General features: G+C 44.6%; 1 protein-coding gene and 1 non-coding gene across 9 annotated transcripts in view; both read left to right on the top strand.

Annotated features, from left to right (window-relative positions):
- Window positions 1-21,853, top strand: part of PIP5K1C (phosphatidylinositol-4-phosphate 5-kinase type 1 gamma) — a 633,992-nt gene that overhangs the window by 42,236 nt on the left and 569,903 nt on the right. The window lies entirely within an intron of this gene.
- On the top strand, window positions 15,289-15,391 carry LOC141174846 (U6 spliceosomal RNA). Its single transcript, XR_012252989.1, has one exon. It is a non-coding gene; the product is annotated as a U6 spliceosomal RNA (small nuclear RNA).

The following is a 21,853-nucleotide window of genomic DNA, read 5'->3' as shown; positions in this document are numbered from 1 at the left end:
CTCCGCCTCACAGTGCGTGCAGAAGCACTCACACCAGCCTGCTGCCATTCCTAAGCAAGCTCGGCAATGCTGGTAGTCCGATCCCGCAGCTGAAACAGTTTTAAGATACGGTCCTGGCACTTGCTGGTCTTTCTTGGGCGCCCTGGAGCCTTTTTGACAACAATGGAAGCTCTCTCCTTGAAGTTCTTGATGATGCGATAGATTGTTGACTGATGTGCAATCTTTGTAGCTGCGATACTCTTCCCTGTTAGGCCATTTTTGTGCAGTGCAATGATGGCTGCACGTGTTTCTATAGAGATAACCATGGTTAACTGAAGAGAAACAATGATACCAAGAACCAGCCTCCTTTAAAGTGTCCAGTGATGTCATTCTTACTTAATCATGACTGATCGCCAGCCCCGTCCTCATCAACACCCACACCTGTGTTAATGGATCAATCACTAAAACGATGTTAGCTGCTCCTTTTAAGGCAGGACTGCAATGATGTTGAAATGTGTTTTGGGGGTTAAAGTTCATTTTCTGGGCAAATATTGACTTTGCAAGTAATTGCTGTTAAGCTGATCACTCTTTGACATTCAGTAGTATATACAAATTGCCATTACAAAAAATGAAGCAGTAAACTTTGGAAAAATTACTATTTGTCTCATTCTCAATACTTTTGGCCATGACTGTAGTAGCACAAAAGGCTCTGGAAAAGCGAAATGGCCCTTGCCCCCATAGAAATTCAGCAACGTCTGTGCTCCCGAATACAAATGCCCACCTGCCTTCTGAGCTCCAGTGTGTGCTTAAACCGCAGTTAGCATTCACATGTTTGGCATTTCTGTAGCGATGAGAGCACACCTAATTTACAGGTGCGTGTCTCCAGAAGCACGAGCTGGTCACCACAACGTACTTGTCACTACAACTGCAGTTCGCAATTTTCACTCAGCAACATCCACTGCGGCTTGTTTCTGGAAAACACCCATGGGATTAAAATTGTCACTACACCTGTAGATAAATTCCCAAAGGGGTATAATCTCCAAAATGGGGTCACTTGAGGGGGGATTCTTCTTTTCTAGCACTTAAGAGCTGTGTATATGGAGTCTGCAAACTATTCTGACTCTATTCTGAAAATCTGCATTCCAGGAGGCCAATAGCGCTTTGTCCCTCCCGAATCTCGCCGTGTGGTTAAGCAGTACTGTACAGCCACATATGAAGTATTTCTCCATTCAGAAAAAATTGTATGACAAATTTTGGTTCCATTTTTACCCATTTCTCAGTGTGAAAATGTAAAATTTGGGGCTAAAACAAAACTTTGGTGGTTAAAAATGTAATTATTTTTTCACCCAATGGCTTAAATTTCAGTGAGGCACCTGTGGTGTCAACATGCTCACTGCACCCCTAGATGAATTAATTGAGAGGTGTAGTTTGTAAAATGGGGTCTCTTATGAGGGGGGGTGTTCTGCTGTTCTGGCACCTACAACTTTTGGGGTCCTATTTCTCCTGTTACCCTTGTGAAAATGAAAAATTTGAGCTAAAAGATCATTTTTGTGGAAAAAAAAGTCTTTTTTTTTTTTTTATTTTCACATCTCTACATTATAAAAAAAAAAAAAAAAAATGTTCATTATTTTTTTTCAGATTTAAAATTCCTGTGAAGCACCTGAAGGGTCAATCAACTTCTTGAATGTGGTTTTGAGCACCTTGAGTGGTGCAGTTTTTAGAATGGTGTCACTTTGGGGTATTTTCTGTCATATAGACCTCAGAAAGTCACTTTAAAATGTGATGTGGTCCCTAAAAAAAAAAATGGTTTTGTTTTTGTTGGAAAAATTAGAAATGGCTGGTCAACTTTTAACCCTTTTAACTTCCTAACAAAAACAAATTTTGGTTCCAAAATTGTGCTGATGTAAAGTAGACATGTGGGAAATGTTATTTATTAACTATTTTGTGTGACATATCTCTCTGATTTCAGGGCATGAAAATTCAAAGGTTAAAAATTGCAAAATTTTCTAAATTTTTGGCAATATTCCAATAAGTCATATCAAATAAATTTTACCACAATCATGAAGTACAATATGACACGATAAAACAATCTCAGAATCAGTGGGATCCGTTGAGTAATTACCTCATAAAGTGACAGTGGTCAGGATTGTAAAAATTGGCCCGGTCATTAACGTGCAAACCACCCGCGGGGGTAAAGAGGTAAAACCTGAAGCTCTGCTTGTTAACATCCCAGTACAGAAGGAATGGAGTGTGTCACTAGTTCAGTATACTGCACTTCACATCCACACACTGCCTGGCCTTGTTGCTTCCTGGTTCCTCATCTTTATGTAAACTCTACCTCTCTTGCCTGTATTGCTTCTTCTGCACAAATTGTAAAGCAAAACTATACTATGCCATTTATTATTCCATCCCACTCTTTCATCCAAGTTGAATTCCCTTCTCCTCTGTGATTTGTTCTCCCTCCTCCCACTCTGCTGCACCAGGCCCCATGCTTTGACAGATCTTGAGCTGTCCACTCTGCTGCACCAGGCCCCATGCTTTGACAGATCTTGAGCTGTCCACTCTGCTGCACCAGGCCCCATGCTTTGACAGATCTTGAGCTGTCCACTCTGCTGCACCAGGCCCCATGCTTTGACAGATCTTGAGCTGTCCACTCTGCTGCACCAAGCCTCACACAACTCAGTCAGCTTAGATTGGCTGTAGGTGGATTCACTATTTGATAAAATGTGGATTTGGGAATTAAGCTGTCCTCCCATCTTTTTATTTGTCTGTCAGACTGCATGCGCAGAAGCACCTTTTGTGTCTTGTGTATGCCATGTATATGCCATGTATATGTGGGCTGTATACCCTCACTCCCCCTGGGTCTGTAAACTGGAGAAAGCCAGAGACCCATGTGACTGGTTGATATGATGCAATCACAGCCAGCTCAGACAGGAGAGTTGAGGTCACATGATAGCGCTCCAGAAGACTAATAAGGAAACACTCAAATGTAAATGCATTACAAAGTGGAAGAGGGGCATGTAGGAGGGAGTAAAGGAGAGGACTCTGAAAGCGGACAACCCATTAAATCACCCATGAAATATACTAGTGCTTATAACATATGTATTAAATTAAAGAAAACTCCAGTATGAATGCTGTTTCCTTTTAATAATTAGATTTTCTTTTTCAAAGAAATCCTTAATCCAAATAGCATTTTAAACTATGTACCACTACTTTTGTAGATACCACAGCTGGCGCCTTCTGTGTACTAGTAGCTTTTATTGCTGGGGCCTGTATTTTGTAGGCCTCCTCACAGTGATGTCTGAGAAAATGTGTCGTTTATTTCAGCACACACAGGTCTCGGTGCAAATATAAAGTAATGTTCATGGTGTTTTTTGCACTTCCACTGTAAATGATTTCTTCAGCCCAATAGGATGCCACAGGTTTTTTTTTTTTTTCATGTAAGGTAAAAGTCAACTGTAAGTCTCCCAGTCTGTGTTGCAGACAGGAGGAACTGAAGTAGCTTTAAACGCTTTGTCACAAGCACAACTGTTCACCTCCAGCACAGAACACACTCTGTATTGTCTCAGCTGCTTTTTATTTAGGCCAGCAAGGCTATGTGCCCACAATGCAGAAATGCTGCATATTTTTTCCGCTTCTCCCCCGCTTGTGGATTTTACATGTGTTTTTCCTGCCAAGTAGAAGTGTTTGTCAAGCGTTCTTCACTTGTATTTCCGCTTGTGGGTTGTCAAGCGATTTTAGCATCACTTGGAAAGTGCTTGACAACTTGGTCACACTATATAAATCCATGCAACCGGCATGAATCTATATAGTGTAACCAGGTAATGGTTAAAAAAAAAAGAATAAGAATGGTAAAAAATAAAGATTATACTTACCTTCCGATGTCCTCCAGGTGTTTTCTCTGCTGCGTCCTGTCTCTTGCACTGCTCGCGGTGGTGTGAAGGACCTGCGGTGATGTCATTGGGTCATGTGACAGGTCACATGACTCAATAACGTCATGGCAGGTCCTTCACAACACTGCGACCCATACAACACACCAGACGGAGCAGAGAAAACACCGGGGGACATCGGACGGTAAGTATAATCTTTATTTTTTATTTTAAATTCTTTTTTTTACAGATGCAGTGATGCGGATGTCACACAGTCTAATGCTAGTCAATGGCAGCGATTACGCTGCGTGTCCGCAAAATTAATGGACATGCTGCTTATTTTTCCGCAATGATAATTTGCAGCGGAAATTTCTGCAGCATGTGCACGGCACATGCGCATTATCATTGGGGAACATGGTGCACATATTACAAAGCGTTTTTTTAAGCGTTTTTGCTGCGGAAATTCCGCAGCAAAATGCTTGAGAAACGCATAGTGGGCACGCTGCCTAAGGCCCTGGCTGGAATACGTGAGTGACCTTTTCACCCAGGCGCTTTTGTCAATCCTGAATCCCAGACCCAGAATCTACTCAGACAAACTACTCAGTCGCCTATTGTTACTGGTACAGACTTCCTGGAATTCACATCACCAAGACCAGCCACCTCGGTGCTGCATATACGCTGTCAACAATTTTACTTGACGTCTTCTTAAAAGGAGGTACTGTTTCCTTATGTGGAGACCACTAGCTAGCATGTGGAGATTTAGAAGCCCATCAATGTTCCTAGGTTAAAATGAATGGAAATTTACTCTGCTCCAAGAAACTTCTCTTTAGTGCCTGCCTTTGGAAGTAGCTAACCTATTAGTCAATTCATCCCTTTTATAAGCCTTAGAATATGACTCTGCACATACAGCCAAACAAGAATCTTATTCAAAAGAGAGACCAATCCATAAACAGCTGTTTTGGAGGTTTTGCCTCTCCTCCGTGCAGAGCAGGTTACTGGTTGTGTAGATCAGAGTCCTTTTGACAAAGTCCTGGGAGTGTACGTTTTTTTTTTTATTTGTGGACCTCACTAGTTGTAGTAAGGAGATTTGTAGGCCAGGAAATGCTCCCTGTGTGTAAATTAATACTGATCTATGAGGAAAAAGCTGTCTCCAACTAATTATTATTATTATTTATATAGCACCATTGATTCCATGGTGCTGTACATGAGAAGGGGTTACATACAAAATACAGATATCACTTACAGTAACAAATAAACAATGATAGACTGGTACAGAAGGAAGAGGACCCTGCCCTTGCGGGCTTACACTCTACAGCAGAGGTCCCCAACCGCCGGTCCGCGGACCAGGACCGGGCCGTTGGGGTTTTTCAGCCGGTCCGCGGCGCCGCTGACAGCAGAGAACATTATGCAGGACGGGGTGGGGCGTCGGGCGGGTCTTAGTGACGCGGCCCTCCTGCACAGCATGGTGTGTTCCTGACGGGGTGGGGCGGCAGGCTCTCCTCACTGACACGCCCCCGGCAGAACATGTTATGTGGGGCGTGCTGGGGCAGCAGACTGGCTTCAGTGACGCGGCTCCCGGTACCAGTGTTCAGTGTGTAGCGCTGCTAAGCAGCAGCGCTGTATACACTGACGCTCAATGTACAATGCTGCTACTTAGCAGCGCTGTACACCGAGGTCCCGCCAGCATCCTCCCCATACAGCTCCACCCCTCCATAACCCCACCCCCATATGACCAAAGCCCCGCCCCCACCCCCACCGGGCCATGGAAAACTGGTCTTGCTTAAAGCCGGTCCCTGATGCAAAAAAGGTTGGCGACCTCTGCTCTACAGGATAGTGAGGAAGGAGACAGTAGGTGGTGGTGGTGGTGGTGGGGAGGGGGTTGCAGCAGGTCCGGTGTTGGTAAGGCAGCAGATCCTGTGCTGTTGAGGTAGCTGAGTCATGGGTTTTTTGGTTCCGTCTGAAGGATCCGAGTGTGGTGGATGGACGGACGTGTTGGGGCATAGAATTCCAGATGATGGGGGATATTTGGGAGAAGTCTTGGAGGCAACTGGGTGAGGAACGAATAATTGTGGTGGAGAGAAGGGGGTCTTGGGAGGACCGGAGATTACGTGAGGGAAAATATCGGGAGATTAGTTCAGAGATGTACGGAGGAGAAAGGTTATGGATGGCTTTGTAGGTCAGTGTTAGTAGTTTGAATTGGATACGCTGGGAAATGGGAGCCAGTGAAGGGATTTGCAGAGGGGGGAAGCACAGGAGAGAAATGAATTAGTTGTGCGGCAGAGTTAATAGCGGACTGGAGAGGTGCGAGAGTGTTAGCAGGTAGGCCACAGAGGAGGATGTTGCAGTAGTCGAGGCGGGAAATGATGAGGGCATGCACAAGCATTTTATTAGCTTGAGGGTTGAGGAAAGGACGGATTCTGGAAATATTTTTGAGCTGGAGGTGACAGGAAGTGGAAAGAGCTTGGATGTGGGGTTTGAAGGACAGGGCAGAGTCATGGGTTACTCGGAGGCAGCGAATGTCCGGAAAGCGTGATGTAGTTTATTGTGATAGATAGATCAGGTAGGGAAGATACGTGAGTGAATGAAGGATGGAGTTCAGATTTGTCCACATTGAGTTTGAGGAAACGAGAGGAGAAGGAGGATATGGCTGATAGACACTCTTGGACTCTGGACAGCAGAGAGGTGATGTCTGGGCTAGAGACATAGATAGGAGTGTCTATTAAACACCTAAGCAAAATATTAAATGAGGAGCCCAATATACCGAGACAACCATAAGGAAAAAAGCCCCCTAAAAAATAACTTTTAATAATTTAATCTAAAAAGGACTGAAACAATCCATAAACTAACAACAATGATACTCCTAATGATAGGACATCAAAATTAGGTAATACACCGACAGGGAGGGAATACAGATTAGTCCTGTCCCTATTTCATAGCCAGATCAATCAGTTTATAGACATACTCCACATTTGGCTATCTAGCCATGTACCCAAAAGGCTCTGACACCAAATCCCACCCAAATGAATATGTGCAGCACAGTAATAAATCAACACAAATACATATTCTTTGTTACTTCACTGTGCACAAAATGGGACTCTGGCACTGATACCACATAAATAGGCATCACATCTATAACAATGTCAAGTCAACACAAATCAGAATGTACCCAACATGTTCAAGCCTTTGAGACAATTGGAAATGACCATCAATCATAAATATTCATAAGTAAGTAGAGAATGACACTTATCATTTGTAGTCCCTAGTACCAACGCGTTTCCACCAGGGTTCATCAGGGGACCTGGGGAGGACGTCAATCCCTCTCCCCAGATTGCCAGTCAATGTTGCGTATATGGTAATTTTGCCTATACACCCTCCTTATATATAAAGCCTAACCCCCACAGATGTTTAATTACCATACCAAATGTCTAGCTGCCATCATAAACATGTCTGGCATCCACCGCCGGATACAGATCTGTGGAAAGCACATGGAATGCACGCACCCGGAAGTGACGATACACTGATGACGCCAACCGGAAGTGACGTCACCGGTATGCATGCAGATTCGTAGAACGCACATGGAACGCATGCACCCGGAAGGTGATGTGGGATGCATTTCATTTAGGGTCCTTGAAGTTGTGGCGCAGTCTATCAGACAGGGAGATTGGAACAAAAAAATACTCCAACTTGAAGCCCGGTGGATTTTTTGGATTGAGTCATGGCCCCTGGGGGCATTAATAATGAACAGTTGAGTTTCTCGAGTTTCATCTGAATGCAAAGTGTGATATTAAGGGCCAAATGGAACCAGCCTTTATGGTACTGGCCTGCGCACCACCATGTATATATACCCATTGTGGTAAATTTTGTATTTGTATTTTGGGGACTTTTTTATCCCTATTCTAACAGCTTTGAAGCTCTGTGAATGGCAAATGACATTGAAATGTGTGGATAACACTTTAATTACAATAAAGTCAGATATTGTAATGGGTCCGGAAGGCGGAACCTCTGAGCTACTATACAAGGGGGCGGCCCTTGTAAGGGAGCGGGTGGCAGTCTCTGGTTGAACGGACAGGGAGTTACGGCAAGTGATCAGGGCAGTCTCTGGGTAAGGGGTAGGTACGACCTGTGATGGCAGAGCCTCCGGGTTGGCTAGCAGGCAGACGGCAGATGTGTGCTCCCAGGTGAGCAAGCGAGAGTCTCTGGAATAGCAGGTGGTCACGGCACGTGACGGCGGAGCCTCCGGGCTGGCAAGCAGGCAGGTAACGGAGAAGCGCTCCCAGGTGAGCGGGCAAGAGTCTCTGAAATAGCAGGTGGTCACAGCACGTGACAACGGAGCCTCCGGGCTGGCAAGCAGGCAGGTAACGGAGAAGCGCTCCCAGGTGAGCGGGCAAGAGTCTCTGAAATAGCTGGTGGTCACAGCACGTGACAACGGAGCCTCCGGGCTGGCAAGCAGGCAGGTAACGGAGAAGCGCTCCCAGGTGAGCGGGCAAGCTGGTCCATAGACAGACTGACCGGAGTAGTAAGGCAGACCGTCGGACCTCAGGCAAGCAGGCAGGTAGCTGATATGCGCTCCCAGGTGAGCGGGCAGGCTGGTCCTTTAGACAGACTGACAGGAGTAGTAAGGCAGACCGTCGGACCTCAGACTGGCAGACAGGTAACAAGTATTCAGGCAGGAATCAGGCAGGTAACTGGCAGGTGACTGGCAGGTAACTGGCAACGGGACCTGAGGGCTGAAGCACAGGTGAGACACAGGTGCAAACAACATTGCTCGGGCACCTCCATTTTGGAGGAGGTGCCTTATATATGATGAAGTCCTCCGGCCATTGGCCGGGGACTCCTTAGGACGGCGCGCACGGCCCCTTTAAGAGGAGGGGAGCGCGCGCGCGCCCTAAGCACAGGGGCCGGGAAGGAGCGCGCGCTGAGAGCAGAGCAGGAGGAGGACGCCGGGAAGGAGCGCGCGCTGACAGCAGAGCGGGGGGAGGACGCCGGGCACGGAGCAGAGCGGTGAGTGGAGCAGCGTCCCTGCCTAGCAGAGGGCAGGGACGCCGGCACTACAGATATCTATACCTTTTTTTTCTTTTACATATTAATAGTGATATTTTGCTTTATCCCCCTGATATACAGCATCTATACTCATTGGCGTTGAATAACTTTGAATATCTTAGTATCTCTGGCATTGAGGTTGTATCTCTGTCTGCTTATGGCGCTTTTGTATGCGGTACAGTCTGATGTGAGATGTGCCTGCTGGGCTGGTATTGGCTTCTGTTAGCTGCAATAACAACCACCATCAGGTGTCCGTATGTATGGGTGTCGATTCTGCCCTTTAACTATATGCTCCGGTGATTGCTGATGCATTTTGGTGACTTCATTTCCGGGTGGCGTCAGTGCATCGTCACTTCCGGGTGCATGTGCGTTCCACGGATCTATATGCATTCCGGTGACGTCACTTCCGGTTGTCGTAATCAGTGTATCGTCACTTCCGGGTGCGTGCGTTCCACAGATCTGTATGCGGTGGTGGACGCCGGACATGTGTATGATGGCAGCTAGACATTTGGTATGGTAATTAAACATCTGTGGGGGCTAGGCTTTATATATAAGGAGGGTGTATAGGCAAATTACCATATACGCAGCATTGACTGGCAATCTGGGGAGAGGGATTGACGACCTCCCCAGGTCCCCTGATGAACCCTGGTAGAAACTAGGGGGAAACGCGTTGGAACTAGGGACTACCAATGATAAGTGTAATTTTCGACTTGCTTATGAATATTTATGATTGACTGCCATTTCTAGTCGTCTGAAAAGTTTGAAGGGACTAGGGACTACTAATAAGTTTCATTCTCTACTTACTTATGAATATTTATGATTGATGGTCATTTCCAATTGTCTGAAAAGGTTGAACATGTTGGGTATATTCTGATTTGTGTTGACTTGACATTGTTATAGATGTGATGCCTATTTATGTGGTATCAGTGCCAGAGTCCCATTTTGTGCACAGTGAAGTAACAAAGAATATGTATTTGTGTTGATTTATTACTGTGCTGCACATATTCATTTGGGTGGGATTTGGTGTCAGAGCCTTTTGGGTACATGGCTAGATAGCCAATGTGGAGTATGTGTCTATAAACTGATTGATTGATCTGGCTATAAACTGATTGATCTGGCAATGACCAGACAAAGATTTTGCTCCTAAATCCTCGAGCACTGATATATACCTTACTATATAGATTTGGCCCTCTATAATCATCTAATAAGGATTATTGGCTTCTTTACTTATACGTTCACTTTTCCTACCCTTTCTCACCATTGTGGTTTTGTTAATATTAAGATAAGGTTTTTTGTAGGGACATTAGGGACACCGACGTGGAGCGGGGGTGCCACGAAGTACAAATTAGGGTGCCAACCTCCACTTTTAGGAAGGGAGAGGAATTAGGGATAAAATAGGGACAGGAGTAATCTGTATTCCCTCCCTGTCAGTGTATTATGATAATTTTGATGTCCTATCATTAGGAGTATCATTGTTGTTTGTTTATGGATTTTCAGTCCTTTTTAGATTAAATTATTAAAAGTTATTTTTTAGGGGGCTTTTTTACCTTATGGTTGTCTCCATAGATAGGAGTGTCGTCAGCGTCTAGGTGATACTGGATGCCGTGTGAATCTGAGTTGTCCGAGGCCAAGGGTATAGATGGAGAAGAGTAGGGATCCTAGGACAGAGCCTTGAGGGTCTCCAACACAGAGGGCGGGATGAGGAGGTAGTGTGGGAGTGGGAGACGCTGAATGTGCGATTTGAAAGGTATGAGGAGATCTAGGATAGGGCAATGTCTTTGATGTCAAACGAAGAGAGGATCTGTAGGAGGAGACAGTGGTCAACTGTGTCAAAGGCAGAGGACAGGTATATTCAAGGTGGCTTCTCTTTAAGTCATGTGGTAAAGCATGTTAAATTGTCAGACATTGAGCCCAAAGATGGCACCAGAGAACCAACTTTCTTCCTAAGTAGGTGAGTTTCCAGCGTCTTAGCGAAGGAACGGACATGACTCTTTCATTCACATCACTGTAGGGTCACTAGAACCTCTCCAATTTAATACCTGTCCTATAGAGACCTGGCATATTTGGTCTCTATGTAAAGGTAAAATCACAATAAAAAATATGATGACGATATCTCACGTATGAAATTTCCAGGGGCAAAGATATTCTGTAAGATGGGGATCTGAAAATTATGACGGGCGGAGTACATCCCACAAACAGCCCCCACATGATGTCATCCAGGGGAGGTGTATGCGTGTAACTAATAAAAAACAGTGTCTGGTTTTGGATCCTTTGTCAATACGTAGAAGACAGTTTGCTGTACGTTTTGTCACTTCTCCAATCGGAGTGCCTCCCTCCGCTAAACTCAGAGCCATATTTGTGACATCAGGGTTGGTGAGTTTCTTTTGTTCCTTTTTATTTTATATAATTTTATATATTGTATTATTTTGTTCCCACTTTGTATCATCTTGTGTATTTTTATAAACACTGCCTATCTTTCTTGATTAAATATAAAATGTAATTGTTCTTTTCCTCTTGCTCTGTAAACCGCACCCTTGAAGCCATACACTACCTACTACAACTGTCCTATCGGCTTATATAAACGATAGGTGGTGGCAGCTAATAGTCCTTTTGTTACTGCGGAGCTGGCAGTGACCAAACTGGGGGTTTATACTGTGAAGCAGTAAGGGGAATTCTATACGAGAGTCGTTATATGCCCCCAGGATGTGCATAGAAATGTACTGAACCCGCTGGAGAGCATTGTAATTACAGCCACTGTGGTAACAATGAAAAATAAAACGGAGTGTGTACTGGGTCAAGTTATTTGACCAAGTCAGATTTAGGAAAACCTGACATGGGCTTTTATTTTTTGGAGATATCTGTAGGAAGGTAGTGGGACGGAGCTCTCCCTCCAGTCCAGGTCTTGGAAATGGCCCATGGCCACGATTCCCATTTAAACTTTCAGGTAAGGGTTGTGTCTGTCCAGTGTTGGTTGGCAAGCAGCAGAGCAGGAGGTCTCCTGTTTATTCTCCGTGTGAGACTGAACACAAACCAGTCAGAAAGAGCAAAACTATTACCACGCCCACGAGTCCACACCAACAGACTGATACATGCATTTTATAAATGCTCGGCACTCAAAATTAAATCTTTTCAAAATATATATGGCCAAAACGTTTCACTTTATTTTGGGATTGCTTTATCAAATAAAGAAATATATTTTGAAAAGATTTAATTTTGAGTGCCAATGATTTATAAAATGCATGAGCTGCGGAGTGGAATCTTTACTTAAGCACAATTTATGTTCTGAGCGCCGTGCACTTGTCAGAAAAGACTGATACAGGCGATATGTCTGTGAACCGCATGATAACATTTTGAGTATATTTTCGTGAGTTGGCGAAATAGACATTTAAGTTGAACTATCTTGGGTCACTGCCTCATTACTGCACTAACGTGAAAGTTGCTGCCTTACAATACATATATTCCATGCGTTGGAATAAGAGGTGTATATATACCATATGCTCACTGTGAATTCCCTATTAACCAACTTAGTAGTGTAAGCAACAGCGTGATGATTGGAGGCAGTGGAGTTTAATTCCCTTGACAATTGGTGGCAGTGGTGGGATCTGCGTGAACCCCCAGTCTGTTATCTGTAACAAAGAGTAATTAAACATTTGTTAAAGAAAAAAAAAAGCTGTTTCTGTGCCTTTAATTGTCTGCAGATCTGTAGCGGTCTGGGTTTATCTAATCACTCGAGTCTTTGGAGAAGTGTCCAGCTAAGAAAGGAGCACACTGCTTCTACCTATATGCGAATACAATGCGAAGTATGGAATCAGTATGCTTTCTCTTGCACTCATACTTTGCTCTGTGTGTGCGCTCATGGAGGAGCTGGGAGCACCTGTCACCTGAGTTGCGCTCTTCTTAAGGGTCTTTTGAGCTATCGGGGTTGTCGGGACCCAGACCCTCATAGATTGACAGTCACTTAAAGGCATAGATACATATAACATTTTTTGACAAATTTTTAATTCCATTTTAAATCTATTGCCCCAGAAAAATGGACAACATTGTGTGCTCTTTATATGCACAAAGATTATGCCATGGTTAATCTTGATTGTCAGTATGAACTGCTAGAAAATTAATACTTCCATGGGCTAATTAACATGCCGAGGTTGCCCAAAATCCATTATTGACAAGCTCCAGAGGAGCACAGGTACTTCAGCCATGAACTGCCATAGGCACTCTGAGAGTTTTGGCATATGTATTATGTGTCCTATTCTGATTTTGTTTATACCATAATAACCATCTCTTCTTCTTCTTTTTTTTTTTTTTTTTTTGTGTACGTTTCTATTAAACTTTTACTAAATAGATCTGCCCAGTAGAGCTTTTTAATATATTCCTGCTGAGATTTGTGCCATACAGTTGCTCCGTATAGACATAATACAACCAGCATTTGCTCCCAAGTCTATTACATCTGTATATCTGAGTCAGTAAGAGTTGACCTAGAGATACAGCGGTGATATCTGTAATTGCAAGCACTGTCAATATGTATCTACAAAGATGACAGGGAAACTACAACTTACCATTAGGTTTCCTTAGTAAAGCTATTTATTTTAGTCGCTGTCCTTAGATCTCTGGCAATTGCCTGTTTTTGCTTATTTAATATATCAACTCAAGATTTGATGCGCCTACAGCGCCAGCAAAGAACGATAGCTGCCGTTAGTTAATGCTGGACTTGAGTACACTTTTTCTCCCCCCCCCAACCCCCACGTTTTGTCGTTTTGCTTGGTTTATTTTGACAGGACCAAAAAATTACTTTTTATTCATGCAAATGTACAGTGATAAGACATAACGTACTTATTTTCCTTACACACACACACCGCACCATACAGAGTATTCACCCACAGAAACAGGAGACTTACCTAGAATAAAAAGTTACAATCTCTTTGTACGTGTCAGTGTGGCTTCCTGTTCCTGAAGGAGTCCTACAGCCCCTGAAATTACAGGATGAAGTTCCTCTTTTTTGTTTTTTAACGTGGGGAAATTTCTCGAGGGTTAGAGCAGGATTCACCCAGCAGGAATCAGCTAAACGGGCATCTCCGTCCTAGCCCTGCTTTCCAGATGATTGCCTTAAATGGGAAGAGGGACACCGCTCTGCTCTCGGCCGCTTCCGAGTTGAAAGCCGGGACCGGATCTGACACAGCACGCCGTGCGTGTGTGCGTAGTCACTGGTCATCAGATCAGCCGCTTCCTGGTTCAGAGGGCAGGACCATATGGACCATGTCGCGCTGGATTGTTGGACTTGGTGCGGGCCTATTGTTACGGGTCCGGGTGGTGGAACCTCTGTACTTCGATGCAAGGAGGGACCAGAAGGGCGTGACTAAGTGCATACTTGGCCTGACCCAGGTCACACGGCGGCTTAGTCGATTCCGTGAACCAGGGAGGGACCGGGCAGGTGGACCTGGTGCCACTCGGGGACCGACCTTGTGTGAGAGCAGGTAACTCCCACGGGTCAGATGACAGGAACTGACCGGTACAGCGGATGAGCACGGCAGGAATGCAGACGGGTCGTCCGGGTAGATCAGTAGGCAGGTGCGGCAGATGGTCAGACAGGTGCTCCTGGTAGGCAAGCTGGCGGGCACGACAGGTAACTGGTAGGTGCTCCAGGTAGACAGGCTGGCGGGTACGGCAGGTAACTGGCAAGGGCTCCAGGTAGGCAGGCTGGCGGGCACAACTGTTAGACAGACTGTCGGGCTGGACTGACAGGCAGCGGGACCTGAGGGCTGAAGCAAGTGTTAGCACATGGAACAACAACCTTGCACAGGTACCTCCATTTTAGAGGAGGTGCCTTATATAGGAGAAGTCCACCGGCCATTGGCCGGGGACTCTTTAGGGCGGCGCACGGGGTGCGCCACAGCAGCAGGGGGCAGGAAGACCCCGGACCAGGACCGCGGCGGTGAGGGGAACGGCATCTCTGCCCGGCAGGAGGCGGAGACGCCGATGCTACACCTATTTCCAATGGGACTAGTGCTCACATTCCACTGTTAAAGAAACTTCACGAACTGGACAAAGCTGGCAGAAAGGACAGACCAGCAATGCTGAGTGGTGACACAAGAGATTACCCTAATCCTCCTAGCATGTTATTTCCCCTGCATAGGATGGGGTGAGTACCATTATTATTGAAACGATGAAGACTTTGTCTTAAAAAAAACAGCAAGGAATGAGCTTGGTGTAGAGAAAAATTGCCTAAGTCTCATGGGAAAAAGGCTTTATCATGCCTGTATATAAGTCAGAATGGTTGGGCAGTGTGAGGCGCTACATTCAGGTTGCAGTCGCTATTGAAGGATGTGGCATACAATGTCGCTTCTACCTTTTCAAACAGTCATATCTCATCTGATTCTAGTTCTGAGGAAGAGTTGGAGGACAGATGCTTGCTTCGGCAGCACATAAACTAAAATTGGAACATAACAGAGAACCTTAGAACCCTGCGCAAGAATGACATGCAGATTCATGAAGTTCCATAAAAAGCGGCAGTGGCACATTGATGGACACAGACTTTATGTAACCTAAAGCTGTAAGTCCCAAGCTTCTGAGCCAGTTCACAGCTAAGAACATTACTCCTTACCCTGCTGCCTGTGTGCAGGCCTCACACAGCGCTCCTTTCTGTGCCTCGAAGTCCTTACTGAGGCTGTGTCACCGGTGTGTCAGATGTGACACAGTCGCCGTGCAGTTGGTTGCAGGAGATCTTTGACATTACAGACACCACCTTAGATCTGTCTCACCCAGCAGCTACCTTCCTCTTGCTAATTATCACCTTGGCCTGGGTGTATAAATACCTTCACTTTGCAATAGGGAGGATCGGCTAATATTCACATGACCCCTTGTGAAGGCTTGGAGCAAGTGCAGTTCTTCCTCTCTGGTGCTTAGAGGACGTGTGTGCAATCTCTCTGAAATCAACTCAAGCTAAGTAACTTCCCCCGTGTCTCTCCCCTTGCTGTCTTTAGTGTTAGTGGGGACTTACTAGCTCTCATCCCCACCCCGTTTCCTAGCCAGACCCTAGCTCTAGGGAGAGACAGATTTTTAGGTTCCTGCTCGGCGATTGGTAAGCAACCAATATAGGGATGGTAGGGAAGGAAAGGGTGATATCAGATCAGCCTAGTAGGTCTCCACCCCCTCTGTCCTTAGTGTCTGGGCTTCCTTCCCCTCATCTCTTCGTGTTGCGCTTTGTTTTTCCTACACTGTGCGTGACAGCCCACAGCTTGGAAATGATGGTGTAAAAAGCGGAGAGCAGCTCTACTCCACTGCCATGTGCCGACTCCTCCTACGGGTGCCCCCACGCTTCTCTTCCTCTGCTCTCCCTACCTCGACACGTCCCGTCTTGTTAGGATATACCTGTAAGTTACTTAATGTTGTTAGATCTTCAATGCAGTATTCCCTGTACATAAAAGTTGCAGCCCCTAATGTGCTAAAAAGGATCCCCTAGAGTTGATGTAGCAATTGCTAGGATATAAAAAACAAAACTGCTATTCTGTTTGATGGAGTCATTACGAGATAACTTGCTAAAATAGATTCCTTCCTCAGTGAAGCTTGAAGAGCCACAACTTTTTCCTTTTTTAAACCTATTATAGCTTCCACCTGTACATCTAGTAGACAGCATTAGGTTGTTCTACCCACTCTGACATTCTTTAAAATTAAGGCTGTAGGGTGCTTTGACAACCAGTCTGCAGGTTTTCTTTCTAAAATGAAGCTTTGTTATAGTCCTAAAAATAAAACGTCCTTGGATTCCTTAGCAGAAGGAATCCAAGCGATATCTGCTAAGGAAGCCATAATTAAAGCAGGACTCTCAACAAAGGATTCTTGCTTTAACAACCCAACACTGATAAGAGGAGGTAAGCCAAAGCAGTCATGAAGTCAGGCCCCTGGTAGGGGGAAGGCTGAGGTTCTTTCCAGGTTAATGGGATCTCTCTACTGGTCAGCTGATGGGTGGTAGATGCAGTTGGTCAGGGTCTTGGACCAGGTTTGCCTTCCACTCCTCCCAGAATGCTTAACCCCTTCATGACCGGGCCATTTTCCGTTTTTGCGTTTTCTTTTTTCTTTCTTTTTTTTTCTTTTTTGCTCCCCTTCTTCCCAAGCCTTATCTTTTTTATTTTTTGGTCAGTATGGCCGTGTGAGGGCTTATTTTTTGCGGGTTGAGTTGTACTTTTGAACACCACCATTGGTTTTACCATATCTTCTACTGGAAAACGGTAAAAAAATGGTAAGTGCGGTGAATTTGCAAAAAAGTGCAGTTCCATAGTTCTTTTTTTTAAATTTTTTTTTTTACCATGTTCACTAAATGTAAAACTGACCTGCCATTATGATTCTCCAAGTCATTACGGGTTTGTAGATAGCAAACATGTATAGGTTCTCTTTTATTTTAAGTGGTGAAAAAAAATCCAAAGTTTGTTTTAAAAGGAAACATGTTGCTTTTTTTTACAAGACCTGTAGCGTCTCCATTTTTCAGGATCTGGGGTTAGGTGAGGGCTTATTTTTTACGCACCAAGCTGATGTTTTTATTGATACCATTTGGGGTATATTTATAATTTTTTATTTTTTTTTATTTTGGCATGTTTTAATAGTCTAAACGCCTGTGTTACACACAGGTGATGATCAGATCGCCTGTGTGTAGCAGAATTGCTCATTGTCTATGAACGCCGACCCCTGCGCTGTGTGCAAACTACAGTGTTCTACATTACAAGCAAAGTGGATGGGATTTCAAAAAATCCTATGCCCACTATGCGTCTCCATGCAACTGCGGATCACCCATGGACATGGACACGCGTCGCATCTTTCCAGACCGCAGCGTGTCCATTTCTCTTGCAGAGATGCTAGTCTCCACAAGAGAAATTAGATCAGTGCAATGTATTGATTGCGGTGAATTCGCATGGTTCAATAAACACATGCGGATTCACCTGCGTGCAGCGCTTTGGGTGCAGCATAAAGTATGCTGTGTTAAAAGCTCTGACAGTACAGATCGTGTGCACATACCTCAATGGGTTGAGAAATCCCTGCTTTGTTATCTGAATGGCAGTGGCACAGGAGCCAGTACAAATCTCCCACCCCTCCCTCCAAGAAGAGGAAAGCTAAGGTCACATAGGGATTTACTAGGTACAGAGGAAAGGTCTTCTCTATCCTTGCACAGAAGCATCTCTTGTCTTGTCACCTACTGGGACTACTTTTCTCTGATTGAACAGTGCAGTGGGCACTCTGAAGTGCTGGCAAGTAGCATTACATTCACTGTGAACAGGGCATTTATTTGTTTCTGACGCAGCTCTTTGAGACTGCAGGACGAAGGTGGGAGGGCTGCCTTCCTTGCCTGCCAAATATTATCAGCCTGCAGGTATTCTCCGCGGGCCAAATGTGACTAGTCTGCGGGCCCAATTTGTTCTGCGCCCCGAGTTTGACACATGTGCCTTAGATATAGATTGGTGGGTTCAGCCAAGATAGTGCCTTGTAGTCTGAATCTGGTGCTTGACACCCACTGCACAGAGTTTGAACTTTTAAAACTGCCCTTCTAATGGCTTTAACTGTAGCTTGAAGGGTTTGCGAACTACAGGTAGTTTTTAATACTGTCACATCTTTTTTTGAGGATAGGGTTATCATAAAACCGGACCTAATCTTCCCAGAGTGGTTTCTGGTTTTCATAGATCCAAAGAAATGGTTCTTCCTTCTTTTCATCAGAATAAGATATCTCAAGGTGAGGTAATCCTTAATTTCTTAGATGTTAAGAGATGTTTTTTAAATACCTGGAAGTGATGGGTCCAAAGTGGAAATCTTCATCCAGGTTTATTTCCACACCCCCATAAGAGTAGGAGATATTCTATAGCCTCCATCCATAGCTAGACGAGCTAGAATGGCCATAGCTCTGGCCTATCCTTTGTCCGGTCAAAATTCCCTTTAGGATATTAGGCTTACAGTTATATGAAAAAGTTTGGGCACCTCTATTAATCTTAAGCTTAATGTTTTATAAAAATTGGTGTTTTTGCAACAGCTATTTCAGTTTGATATATGTAATAACTGTTGGACACAGTAATGTTTCTGCCTTGAAATGAGGTTTATTGTACTAACAAAAAATGTGCAATCTGCATTCAAACAAAATTTGTCAGGTGCATAAGTATGGGCACCCTTATCATTTTCTTGTTTTAAATACTCCTACCTACTTTTTACTGACTTACTAAAGCACTTTTTTTGGTTTTGTAACCTCATTGAGCTTTGAACTTCATAGCCAGGTGTATGCAATCATGAGAAAAGCTACTTAAAGTGGCCACTTGCAAGTTGTTCTCCTGTTTGAATCTCCTCTGAAGAGTGGCATCATGGGCTCCTCAAAACAACTGTCAAATGATCTGAAAACAAAGATTATTCAACATAGTTGTTCAGGGGAAGGATACAAAAAGCTGTCTCAGAGATTTAACCTGTCAGTTTACACTGTGAGTAACATAGTAAGGAATTGGAAGAACACAGGGACAGTTCTTGTTAAGGCCAGAAGTGGCAGGCCAAGAAAAACATCAGAAAGGCAGAGAAGAAGAATGGAGAGATCAGTCAAGGACAATCCTCAGACCACCTCCAGAGAGCTGCAGCATCAACTTGCTGCAGATGGTGTCACTGTGCATCGGTCAACTATACAACGCACTTTGCACAAGGAGAAGCTGTATGGGAGAGTGATGCGAAAGAAGCCGCTTCTGCAAGCACGCCACAAACAGAGTCGGCTGAGGTATGCAAAAGCACATTTGGAGAAGCCAATTTCTTTTTGGAAGAAGGTCCTGTGGACTGATGAAACCAAGATTGAGTTGTTTGGTCATACAAAAAGGCGTTATGCATGGCGGCAAAAAAACACAGCATTCCAAGAAAAACACTTGCTACCCACAGTAAAATTTTTTGGAGGTTCCATCATGCTTTGGGGCTGTGTGGCCAATGCCGGCACCGGGAATCTTGTTAAAGTTGAGGGATGCATGGATTCCACTCAGTATCAGCAGATTCTTGACAATAATGTTCAAGAATCAGTGATAAAGTTGAAGTTACGCAGGGCATGGATCTTTCAGCAAGACAATGATCCAAAACACCGCTCCAAATCTACTCATGCAGAGGAACAATTACAATGTTCTGGAATGGCCATCCCAGTCCCCAGACCTGAATATCATTGAACATCTGTGGGATCATTTGAAGAGGGCTGTCCATGCTCGGCGACCATCAAACTTAACTGAACTGGAATTGTTTTGTAAAGAGGAATGGTCAAAAATACCTTCATCCAGGATCCAGGAAATCATTAAAAGCTACAGGAAGCGACTAGAGGCTGTTATTTTTGCAAAAGGAGGATCTACTAAATATTAATGTCACTTTTCTGGTGAGGTGCCCATACTTATGCACCTGTCAAATTTTGTTTGAATGCAGATTGCACATTTTCTGTTAGTACAATAAACCTCATTTCAAGGCAGAAACATTACTGTGTCCAACAGTTATTACATATATCAAACTGAAATAGCTGTTGCAAAAACACCAATTTTTATAAAACATTAAGCTTAAGATTAATAGGGGTGCCCAAACTTTTTCATATAACTGTATATATAGGTTTATTAGGTTTATATTATATATAGGCTTATTCTGCAACAGCCATGGCCACTTTCTGGGCAGAAACTGCCAGTGCATTAGTGCATCAGATATGTAAGGCAGCAGTATTCACCTTCTACTTTATTTAAGCACTGCAGGCTGGATTTGGAAACTGTGTCCTCTCTTTAGGAGGAAAATCTTTTCATCGGTGGTCCCTACCTAGGGATTATTTTCTACTTTAATCTCTATATGGTGCTGTTGTGGTGTAAAGAAAACTTAATTACTTACCGGTAATTTGATTTTCCTTAACCATGAAATCACCATGTTAATTTCCTCAATATGGTTTTCTGGTGGTGGGTGTGAGGACCTGGCCACTTTCTAAATACTTTTCCAGCACTGAGCACCCATTTTCGTCAATCTTAATTTTGTGTTTTGTTAGAAATTTGCTTGCTGTGTTTTGTTAGTGATTTGTTTGCTCATCAGTTCAACCTCGGGTATCTATTCCATTCACTGACCATATCTCCGAGACCTTGGGCCATTGTTCTCTCCGTCACCACAGGTAGTCTCACATGCAAACCCAGGGGATAGGTTCCACCTGAGAAAATATCTCCACTAAAGCCCCCGTCTCACATAGCGAGATCGCTGCGGTGTCACGGTTTTGGTGACGCAACAGTGACCTCACCAGCGATGTCGCTATTTGTGACACTTTGCAACGATCAGGCCCCTGCTGTGAGGTCGCTGATCACTGCAAAGTGTCCTGGACCATTTTTTGGTCGTTGCCCTCCTGCTGGTCAGCACACATCGCTGTGTGTGACCAGCGGGAGCAGCGATCAGGCTGGTAACCATGATAAACATCGGGTTACTAGGGGCACACGCGCACCTAGTAACCCGTTGTTTATCATGGTTACGAGCCTGCTAAAGTGAGCTGTAACCTCCTGCTCACCGTAGCAGAGTGGTAACCATGATAAACAACGGGTTACTAGGTGCGCTTGTGCCCCTAGTAACCCAATGTTTATCATGGTTACCAGCCTGCTCCTGCTTCAGCAGGCTCGTAACCAGGAGCAGGACATCGTGGAAAGATTCTTTGCACGATGTCGCTGCTCCCTGATCGTTTGTGAGCCTGCCTGTTTGACAGCTCACCAGCGACCACATAGCGACGCAGCAACGATCCCTGACAGGTCGTATCGTTGACGGGATCGTTGCAGCGTCGCTAAGTGTGACGGGGCCTTTAGGCACAATTAGCTGGGGGAGGGAGGGGTGAGCTCTTCTGCCGAGACTTTTTGCTAAGAAGAATGGGCATCTTTACCATCTGAGAAATTAAAGAACCTCATCCACAACTACCACAAAAGACTTCAAGCTGTCATTGATGTTAGAGGGGACAATACACGGTATTAAGAACTGGGGTATGT

This window comes from Phyllobates terribilis, unplaced genomic scaffold (assembly GCF_046119375.1).
Source record: "Phyllobates terribilis strain yellow unplaced genomic scaffold, ASM4611937v1 Scaffold_1__5_contigs__length_1240528914, whole genome shotgun sequence".
Classification (NCBI taxonomy): domain Eukaryota; kingdom Metazoa; phylum Chordata; class Amphibia; order Anura; family Dendrobatidae; genus Phyllobates; species Phyllobates terribilis.
This window is presented reverse-complemented; position numbering and strand designations above follow the sequence as displayed.